Here is an 11,535-nt window from a genome sequence, read left to right as displayed (position 1 = left end):
AAACACTGAACATTCTAAAAACACCGAACATTCTAAAAACACTGAACATTCCAAAAACAGTGAACATTCTAAAAACACTGAACATTCTAAACGCACTCTGGATACCAACTAAAAGATGCTACGGGATGCATTTGTATGTCGTTGTGAATTAAAATATAATTACTGTGGACAAATAAGAGGGATTGGTAGTATAAAATATTACTATATTTCATTCATTTCTTTTTTTGGGGGGCCATTTTGAGGCAGCGGAAGAAAGCTGTAAACACAACGTTGACATATTATCACTTCATTAAGTTAATATGACAAACAGCTGCCATTTAAGGGTCCACAAAGCTCATTTTTTCTGGCAGAAAACCAGTGTTTCAATGAAAAAACACTGGTTTTAAAGACTAATAGAGTATCTGAACATCTTCAACTGTCTCACAAAAATAATAATACTGGCTGAGATTCAACTCAAGGGGTTCAAATTGTATATAATTCAAGGAGAATTAATGTGGTTCTCTGGTTTTATGAAGCCATTTCTTAGGTGCCATGTTACAGTATGGAGAAGGCTTTTTACCCTACAAAGTTGTCTTCTCTCCATCTTATTTCATATTAATGCACAAAGCAGCAGACCGTCCCAGATTTTAGCCTCAGGTTCCCCTTTCTGTTTTCTTTCTTCACCCTCTGTGTCAGACATCATAAACGAGCCATGCAGTAGCAAGGACTGGCAACGAGATAAGAGTTTTGTGTCTGTGGTTCTTATAGATGGAAGACGTTTGGAACTACCAGGACTCTTACTCGAGGTGGCCGCCCAGCCAAAACAGAGTAATTAGGGGGAGAAGTGCCTTGGTTAGAGGGGTAACCGCAAACCTCACGCTGGCTGACCTCCAGACCTCCAGTGTGAAGATGGGAGAAACCTCGACACTGGAACACTGCAACACCATCTAACGGCCATAAGGAAGCCTCTCAGCGAAAGGCAGCTTGGAGATTGTCAAAAAAAAAGGAAAAAAAAGCATCTCAGATTGAGAACATATCACAGCCAAGAAGGGACAACTCTGACTTTACTTGAGTGGCACAGACAAGAGGCTGGACCTGAACCTCTCCGGAGGGCCCTGAAACTAGCTGGCCAACGACGGCCCCCGTCCGACCAGACAGATCTTGAGAGGTTCTGCAGAAAAGACTGGCAGAAAAATCCTCAAAAGCCAGGAGTGCAAAGCTTGTAGACCCGGGGCTGTAATTTAGAACGGTTGAGTCTCTAAATACTTCGGTCAGTTTTTGCTCTTTATTACATTTTGCTGATTTAAATCCTGTGTTCGCTTTGTCGTTACGAGTTCTGGGTTCTGAGCACTTTTTGAATGCACCGATGGATCCACATGTGAAATCATTCTACATTTTGTATATGACCACGTGTGGCATTCCAATAAACAGTGAGCCATACGTGTATTGCCTTTCCGTATGTTCAGTTATTGGTGCGCTGTCTGTTGATTTTGTCGGTTTTTGTACGGCTCTAGTCAAAGATAATTTAGAGATTAATGAGACAATAAAATATAATACAGTATTTTACAACACCACATGGCAAACATTTCAGCGTGTCGAGACACATTTCCTTCATACAAACAACCACCACGAAACGATGTGTTCAGGATCGCATGACGTCATTGTACTTTCTGGTTGGATCTCAAACGACGTTTACCTTCACTGTTCAGCTCTTCATGGCTTTACTGGCTTTACTGGCTTACAGTAACTCATCCGCCGCTTTTCAGTCACGGAAGTTGAGCGTATGGGATTCAAATTGTGTATTCAGTCATTTGCAGTACAGTCATTAATGCCACTAATTAATAATAATAACGCTTGGACGACATGGAGGTCGGCTCGTTCGCTGTCGCGTCGGGAGTCTGATGGCGGCTCGTTTTCTTTTTGGCCTCCAGCGTCCAGCGGAGAGGCAGTTTGGGAGAGATTAATTACAGCCGTTCAAATCATTTCTTGAAAGAGATGACCCATCACTGTCAGCCTGGGTGGTTGATTTCATTTTGGGTGAAAGCTAACTTGACCTCAAATATTTTTGACTATTCCATCCAATACGCATAGCTGCAGCAACTCAGCATGCGGAGAGACAATCGTCATTCCAGCTTAACAATTTCCAGACGGATGGCTTTGGATCTTACTAAAAACCTTATCACAATTACTGGTCAATAACCTTTGTTTGTGTGTGTGTGTGGGGGCGGGGGGGGGGGGGGGGGGGGGGGGCGATCTTTGAACTCTCTAACATTCCTTTATGGCCCCTGTCGCTGTTGTCTCTGTCTTTCCTGACTCCCGGGGCCGGCTGGCTGGTATGAAGGGTGGGTGGGTGCCGTCGCTCTCGTTAGCATTTGGGCCATTTAAAGCTGATTATATGGAGCTGGCTGTGCCATAAAGCTTCCCTTCATGAGAGATCGCCCAGACAAACGGCACGTCCGACCGTCAGTATGACGACGGCTGTTGCCCGGCAGGCCGAACACAGTTCGCTGGAATGTGAGTGTTATAATCAGGAGACAGATGCCATATTTTGAGCGCTATGTTTTTTGTGTGTGTGTCCCTTTGAATTTGTGCTTACATAAACATGCATTGAGCATAAGCACATGTTTCTCTTGCTTCTGTGCATGCACTGCATACTTTTGGTATTTGAGAAGTTTGATCTTGCAGTGGTGTGTATCTTCCTGTACTTGAAGGAAACGTGAGCATGTTAATGTGTGTGTGTGTGTGTGTGTGTGTGTGTATGAACATGGGAGAGAGCGATTATAAGTACCCTTTCTTTCTCCTGCGTTCTAGTGTGCATAAGAGAGAGAGAGAGAGAGAGGTCGTGCTGTATACTACAGGGCAAGTTAGCGTTCATGTGTGCGGTGCCAAAGGCCCAGTGTGGCCACCCATGACGGTTGTGGCGCCTCAGAGAAACACAGCTTGAATCAACAGCAAGACAAAACACATTTGAACCCCGCTGAGTTTCTCCGCGAGGGGCCGGTTAACGGTCCTGTCCTGAAAATACAAACAGCACACAAACGCGCAGGCTCGACACACAGAAGCAACCATTGTGTCTGCCCTCGCAGCTCTCCTGCCCCGGCCGCTTCTGTCTTCAATTCAGAAGATTGTTATTGATAATGAGAACTTACGCATTAAAAGGACCTGAGAGTAAATGTTCACTGTGGGGAAACTGGCCTTGATTTGATTAACGTCTGACCTGGAGTCCTGACCTCAAATTGTGTCTTAATACATCTCAGTATATCTTCCCTCCTGCACCATGTTTACTGGAGGTATATGCTGCAGTCATACAGCAGGAATGTCATACTGTATATGCCCCCGTTTCTTTAATGCTCATGTTATTTGTGATGGGAGGGGGGCCTTATGCCTCTTATAGTTAAAAGGCACAGTAGGATTTGTTGGTTGCGGTTTGTAAACAAAACTTTCAGCGTGCATCTCACGAAACGCATTTGCAGAGGACGATTAAATTGACCAAAATCCCTCATTAGAAAATGTGCAAAATGATTTCTCAACCTGTCACTGCATCGAGTTTTCAGACGAGAGAAACATAAACTCTCTGTCGTCAAGTAGTCTTTATTTATGTGGGATTACTTTTAACGGGGGACATCTGTCTCTAACTAAATGTGGAGGGCCATTTGCGCTCAAACTTTTAACGCACAAATAATAAATATGGCAGATTTGCACCAGATTAAAATCATACTCGACAGAACAATTACGACATAAAGAGCAGGGCTTTTGGCCCAGACATTTGTAGGAGACTGTATCATTTGTTCCAGCGCTTATGAAAGATGTAGGATAAATAAATGTATGAAGGTTTTCATGGCAGCTTTTCCTTAAACAGATTTAAAGGTTTGAAGGGTGGTGGTGGTTCGGTAGATTAGAAGGCCTTCTTATGTCTCACGTGTATTTCTTTAAAAAAAGCAGTATAGCTGCATTTTGTTCTGTAATTGATTGTTGATTAATAATAATAATAATACTTAATACTCAAAGACGCTTTACACAGGGCAGAGACAAACAGAAGAAAACTAAATAGAAAGACAAGGAGCAAACTAAACAGACAAACACAACATTTCGGGTAAAAAGGAGAAAAAGAAGCTGGAGAAGCTGAGTGAGTCATGTAGAGGGGTCGGGGGTTAGCAGGTGAAGGCCAGTTAAACTGATTAGTTTGATTTGAGGCGGGCTTGTGATGAAAGCCCAGTAGAAATAAATAAACTTGAATCCGAGGGAGCATTTTAAACAACAGCTACCAGGGGCTTAGAGAAAATATGCATCTGAATCAGTTCCACACAAAGACTATAAACAGTATTTAGTTTGATTAGACACAACAAACCCCGGAATGGATGTGGATAATCATTGGCTTCGCCCACTGAGTGTTCTGTTGTGTCATCCAGACCATAAACGGTGCAAGTCATGTATTTCTACGTCCCGATAAGGCCCAATTTCTGACCGAGAAATGACTCCTTCGAGGACATCCTCTTTGGAAGTGATCCGAGTCCGTCGGTCTTCATCTGGGAAGCAGAGCTGGTCACGAACCACAAACTCTTGGTCTGGCACAGAAATCAGAAATCAGTCGATAAGTCAATTCAAACCTTTTGTGAGAACGCCCTTTTTTTTCTTGAGTAATCTCTGAATGTGTATTTTTTCTACTTGCTCTACCACAAAAAGCATTAATCAAAAACCAACGCTGACCGTAAAGAGGACGACGCAGCCCAAAAACACTTGGAATGCCTCGTTTTTTTGTGGGCGTACCTATTTCGAACAAGAATAATAATAAATGTATCCATAATTCTAATGGTATTCCTGTATTTTCTCCTCTGGCATAGCTGGATGTAGTTGGTTCTCCTGAAGAAGCCATTTGTTGCGATTCAGTCTTGTCCTAACTGGACATAATCCATCACAATAACCATAAAGAGAGCTTGTGGTATCCTCCTCTCACTGTGCTGAGTCGTGTTTTCATATCAGTTCTGCATGACGCTAAGCTCTTCCTTGCTTCCTGCCAGTCACTTCGTGCCCACAGGAAGAAACGGAAGCTCTGCAGGAAATTATCCGTCAAAAAAAAAAGTTTCATGTCTTTATGGATTTTGGCACATCGAGGATCCAAAAGAGTGATTCTGTTTTTAATTTTTTTTTCTTCATAAAAAAAAAACAAGCCTGCACATGTTATCAAGTCATTACCAAGTGGGTATTGGCCCGGACGCTGTGGAGATGAAATGAAATGGTTTTATACTTACAGCCCCACTGCATCCCGCCTCAACATGCTTCCATTACATTCCTACTCTAACCGAGGTCGCTTTCCTTCTTTTACTTTGCGAGTGACTGGAGTTATACATCCATATTATTGGTCATAAACCAACGCATCTTAACTCTGAGCCACTGACGACGCCGTCCCGAGAACAAAGCTAACGGACGCTAACGCAGCGCGGCTAAAAGGACAAAATAAAGTCACGTTGACAGCTGCTCATCATGCATTAACTATTGGACGACAATTTGCAACTTAAAGTTACTGTGAGGAACTTTTAACTGGTTATGAATCAGCAGCCCCCCCCCCACCCCGGTATGAAGCTGGGAATGTGAACCTGGACCCTGCTGCAGTAACATGAGAGGTTTTCTCAGGGGACTCTGGTGCTGGGAAACATCCACCAGTATAAACAGAAACATTAAAGATCCTCGTAGCTTCAACATACTTTTTTTTTATAGTAAAGCTATTATTATTATTATTATTATTATTATTATTATTATTATACACCCATTTAATCATCAGACATTGTGACATTTCATACACAGTTCTGTTTTCTCATTCATGCATTCCTTTATTTCATTTTGCCTTTATAGCATCTCTCTTTGGCCAGTTCAATATAACACAGGCTCTGTTTAGTTTAGTTTTCAAAATGGTGCATGAACAAAAATCTGTGTGTATTGCAAAATAACTTAGAGAAGCAGAGGTTCAGTAAATGGACTGTATCCCTCCTTGACACTGATATCCTCCAGCAATGTAAAAGAAATGACTCCAGTAATGTCTATTCAACATTTCTCTTCTTTTTTTATTACCAAGCCAGGAAAACCACATGCGCACTCGTCTATAGGATCTAGTCCATATCTAAAGACAATATAGGCTAGCCTTCCGCCAGTAGGGCTTTTGAATGGCAGTCAAAGGGGATCATGTTTTGTATCCCACTTAGCGGTTTGGGAGAGGAACGACGCTGGCGGAAATCAAAGAAGTGTCTTTGTGGAAACAAAGATCATCTGTCTCTCGTCTCGTCTTTTCTTTTTTGACAGGAAAAAGAATGTCTGAGGGTCGTGATTAATGAAAGAATGACGAGGGTATACTAAGTCAGGAAGCATGCATACACACACACACGGAGACTCACACACACACACACACACACACACACGGAGACTCACACACAGTCAAACAGAGCCCGGGCACCTGGAGGAATAAAATCCATCCCAGTGAGAAAAGAAGACACATTTTTTGGCCCAAACCAGCCGGCTCAGCTGTGTGACCTGGGGCATTCACCTTTGGCAGGGAAACACACACACACACACACACACACACACACACACACACACACACACACACACACACACATTGAAGCTGGATGAGCTTCAACTATCATCAAAAGTTGAGGATGGAATCTTAGTTAGTGAGAATAATGGTGTTATTATAACAGTGAGGTAATGGCAGATGGAAAAGCCAATGTCACACACACACTGACACACGCACGTACACACACACACACGTACACACACAGTATGCACTCTAAGCCACTATCCACCTGTTCACGTAGACATACACACACACACACACAGTATGCACTCTAAGCCACTATCCACCTGTTCACATAGACGTACACGCACACACACACACACACACACACACACACTTAAACTAAACAGGCAGACACAATCACAGTTACACTTATGCACAAATACATAGAAACATATTCAGACTTTTGACTACAGTTTAGTGGAACGTCCCACGACGACGCTGCAGGTCTTCAGGGTGAGGTTTTTAGTGCCGCGTAACAAGTGTAACATGTGACAGACACTCTGTCATTATTTATTGTGTTTAGAAGCTCCATCCAAAGAGCCGCTGGCTGCTCTGCCCATGTGCAACACACGGGTGAGGGTGTGGAACACGGAATTGAGACGGAGTGAAAGGTGGCACATGAGACGACAGGTATGATTTAAAGTAAACCTTTATTTCCCGGGCACGTGTTTGTATGAAACGGCAGTCGTTTTGACCCGGTGACTTTGATATACACACTTTGGAGAAAAAGAATGCGTGTAGTCTTTTATTACAATAGTGACTACGAAAGAAATCGACCAAGAAAAGCTTGGATTTGGATTCCTAGACGATCTCGTTTCGTTTCATACAACGTTCTCACACAACGCGCATTTTCCAGTCTGGTTCGGTCTGTGGACACAGTCCTAACAATGATGCACATGTGCAACTACACGCACACACACACGCACACACGCGCGCGCACACACACACGCATGCACACACACTAGTAGGGTACATTTTAACAATCTGATGGTCTGTCTGCTCCGGTAATAGCCAAGCAGACACAGACAGAAGCAGACTGATTCATCTATAATGATGGACACATTCACACACACACACACACACACACACACACACACACACACACACACACACACACACACAATAAGATGAATCAAGCAGATAACACATCGAAGAAGCCTCTCACTGAGCAGGTAACAACAGATTCCCTTAAAGAAAGTGTCAGGTGATGGAGTGCAGTGAGCACAGAGGCTACTATGAAATCAGTCCTGAAGGGGGAGTATCTCATGACTTACAGTTGGCTCAGAGCCCTTGAAGGCCGAGGAGCACCGATCCACACCTGGAGCTGTGGCACATGCAGCACAAAGTCCTTTGGACACCAAATGAAGCGCTGCACTGCCATCTTCTGGCTCTGCACACACTGTGATGAGCCAACGAGCGTCCCAATAACACAATGTCGCAACGTTCGGATCTTTTTCCGTCACGGAGGATGCCGGGACTCAAGCATGCAGAGTGTATGCACGCCGTACAGTGAGCTGCGTTCCAGGACGATGTATTTAAAAGCGTTATGACTGTGCACGATTCCTCCCGTCGCAGTCGAAGCAACCCATGTGCACTAAAGTACCAATTTGTCATTTCTGTGAAACGGAATGAACAACACGAGTCAACGGGGAAATCTTTCCCCTCAATTGCTTGTACAAACATGTGTAGCTCCGACCGTAGCAACCCTATCTCCCACTAATGACATACCACGACTTGGCAAACGTGTTTGATAGACGCTCACTTCAATGGCTGCCAGTAGACATTCTATTTGTCAACCTAACGAGGAAACAAGATTGAAGGTATTTGATGATTTTATAGACAGAACATATCGGACCAAAAGTAAGAATGATCAGAACTTTTTTTAAATGTTTTTCATTCCATCATCCGGATGCATTACAAATAAAGTATTGTTTTTCTGTTTTAGGCTCACACATACCTTGATTTGGGTTAGGGAAAGATTGTGGTCCTGCATAATAAGAGAAAGGTCAAAAGTGACTTGAATCATAAGTTTAATCCATACATTTTTTGGCCACTCGGGGGAAGCTGGGAAAGGAGTTATGAACATTGATATATTATCACCTCAGTTGATGTGATAAACTTAGTTAGCAAGCATGTTTCCTTATCTGCACGTACAGCGGGTGTGGTTGTGTTTCCAATATAAAAGTTCAATATATTCCTTGTTTTGGTCGCTATCTATTCCTGATTCCTGAAATATCAAAAACTCCCCATAACGCTCAGTAAGGTGATGGGAGATGATCATTTCCTGTAGCTTCATCATTCACTGTCCTTGTGGAGGACGTGGACAACCTTTCCTTCTTTTGGGATTAGAAAACCAACAACTGGTTGTTCGGTGTGTCCTTTGAGTGACTCTTGCTGGAAGACCCACGTTTCAGCCACGGTCCTATTCATAGGGTCCGAGGTCAAGATTCATAAATGTTTCGCAACATTTTGGAAAAGCAACAGGAGACAGAATAACAGGTGGAGACAATTTGACCTGCAAGAACACACAGTCTGCTCACATGCGTGCATCCATCCTTAATTCAAGCTCCAGTCCGCCTTGTATCAATCTGTGCATCAAATCATCCGCTCCAAGCACAGCACTCGGAGGATGGTTTGTAAAATGCATGGCAACAAATTATTTACAGGGATCCTTGCCCACCCGAAATAAAAAAATTAAAACATTCACAGGGAAAGGAACTTGAGTTTTTACTGGGACAAATAAGACTTTTATGTGAAGTGATGGACAGATACAGAGCCGAGATTTATGGCTCTGGTGTGGCCTACTCGTCTGTAGGGATACATTAAGGAAGAGATGGGCGGGAGAGATAGAAGAGGAGGAAGAGAAAAAGAACGCTACATCCACAGCCATTAGCTTAGCGTCCTCTTCAGAGTTTTGAGTCTCATCTTCAATTTACTTTTGCCAAATCAAAAGTAAAAAGCTTTGGGAAGGGAGAGGGGAAAGAGATATTTATGTATGGTTCTTAATGTGTATATCCCTCATATTTGTTTTTTTAGTCTCCATCAAATAAACAAGATTATCAAAAGAGTGTTAGTATCGTCAACCATCGTTTGCAAAAGATCCAATGCAAAGATCCCATTGGCGTTTTGTGGAGGAAACCAGTGTGAAGCTGACTTCCTGGGTTGGCATACACACATACATCATCGCTGCAGCACTCCATTAATGGCTGAAACAACACCACCGTTTTTAGGGAGTAAGGCAGCAGCTATAGGACGAAGGGAAAGATGAACTCTGGACCCAATTATAGAAAAAGTATGGTGGAAGGGTTAAAAGAGAATTCATTCTGTTTTCTGTGCACCTGATGAGGACTGCAGGCCAAGTGGTGATAGGTTCCCCTCCCCCGCACGCCACAGCCCCATAGATGTACATGCTTATTTTGCACTTTATTTTCACAATATACACCCATTCTTTTTTGTTGCAATGCGTGTATATCTCTGTGTGTGTGTGTGTGTGTGTGTCTGCGCACATGTGTGTATCATTTCCCCTCCTCTTCCCTGCCTGTTATCTACTGTATGTTGGACCAGTATAGGAAGAACGAGCCAGACATTAAAAGCTTTTCAGCTGCTCCAACGGTTCAGAGGACATAAATCAGAGAACGAAGCCTCAAATTTATGATGCAATCTCGGTTGGTTAAGATCCCAAGCTCGCTAAGTTCAAAATATGGCTGATCTTTAGCTCCCGCCCGTCCAAATGGTTTCTGTCTCTGGAGCAGCTGTGCGTAAAAGAACATTTTCTTTAAGTAAAACCTCAGCTCGAGAGTGCTAATGGGGCCTGGGGGAGTGGTCTGGGTTGGGGGGAAACGGGGCCTTTGGGGGAAAAGGGGCGGTCTGATGGAGGGCAGGACTTGTAAAATTTATCTGGGGCCGATGGCGGTCTCGCTGCGTTTCACGGAGGCCGACGTTAACTGCTGCGGCGAGGTGGAGGGTCCGAGGCCGGTCTGTTTATCCTGGACAAGAAGGTAGCTGGGTGCAAAGAGAGCGAGAGAGAGAGAGGGAGAGAAAGAGAGAGAGAGAGAGAGAGATGGCTCTGGATGATCCAGGCTCTGACTGCAGATGGGTGGGCTTTACAGTACGCGTGAGAGTTGTACTGAACGCATGCGTTCATGTGGCGGATGCTCGTGCCACCCGACTGACAGAACGATTATCGCCTTCACAATGTACTCGCACGTCCATGCTGGACATTTTCACGTAGGACGTAACTCCACTCCTGCACCCGTAAAATCCATCATTTACGCTGGCGTTTGCATCGCACAGAAACACATTGTCTCCATGAGCTGGATGCACACCTGAAGGTCAGCTCCGTTTTTTTCCAGATACAACGCTGGTAGAAGAGCTGCCTGTCGTAACTTTTTATTTTTATTTAGCAGGATAAGTGTGTTCCGCTTTAAAAAAAAAAAAAAAAAAATCTTAATTTCTATTTATTGCTTTTGCCTCCTATACTGTACAACAATCGTCACCGTGATTAATTTCCCTCACTCGTGTTTGCGGTGCTCTACATCAGGATTCAAACCATAAAGTTGCAATGGAGCGTGTTGCATTCGACGGCGTGGAACATTTGGTCCATTAAAACACCCCGTTCGACGTCCCTGTGTCCCTAATTTGTCAAGTAATGATTACACCGCAAATTATCTCCCATATTTCTCCAAACACAGAGGTCATGTGGTCACATATTAGTCTCGTTCAAATGTCTGCAATTTGTTTTTGTTTCATGTTTTTTTCGTAACCTTTTCCAGGTTGAGAATTATGGAGGCTGCATTGGCAATTAGAAATGTATTGATTTTGTCAGCATTTTTAATGCAAATTCAGAAGGCAGACGGGAGGGAGAAGTCTTTGTGAGTATTATATAAACGTTATATAAACATGTGTAGGCCCATATAAAATAATAATGACATTAAAGATACAGACTACACTCATTCCGTCAGTCTGCACCTCACGAAATACAGACGTGG

The sequence above is a fragment of the Cyclopterus lumpus genome, chromosome 19 (genome assembly GCF_009769545.1).
Source record: "Cyclopterus lumpus isolate fCycLum1 chromosome 19, fCycLum1.pri, whole genome shotgun sequence".
Taxonomy (NCBI): domain Eukaryota; kingdom Metazoa; phylum Chordata; class Actinopteri; order Perciformes; family Cyclopteridae; genus Cyclopterus; species Cyclopterus lumpus.
This window is presented reverse-complemented; position numbering follows the sequence as displayed.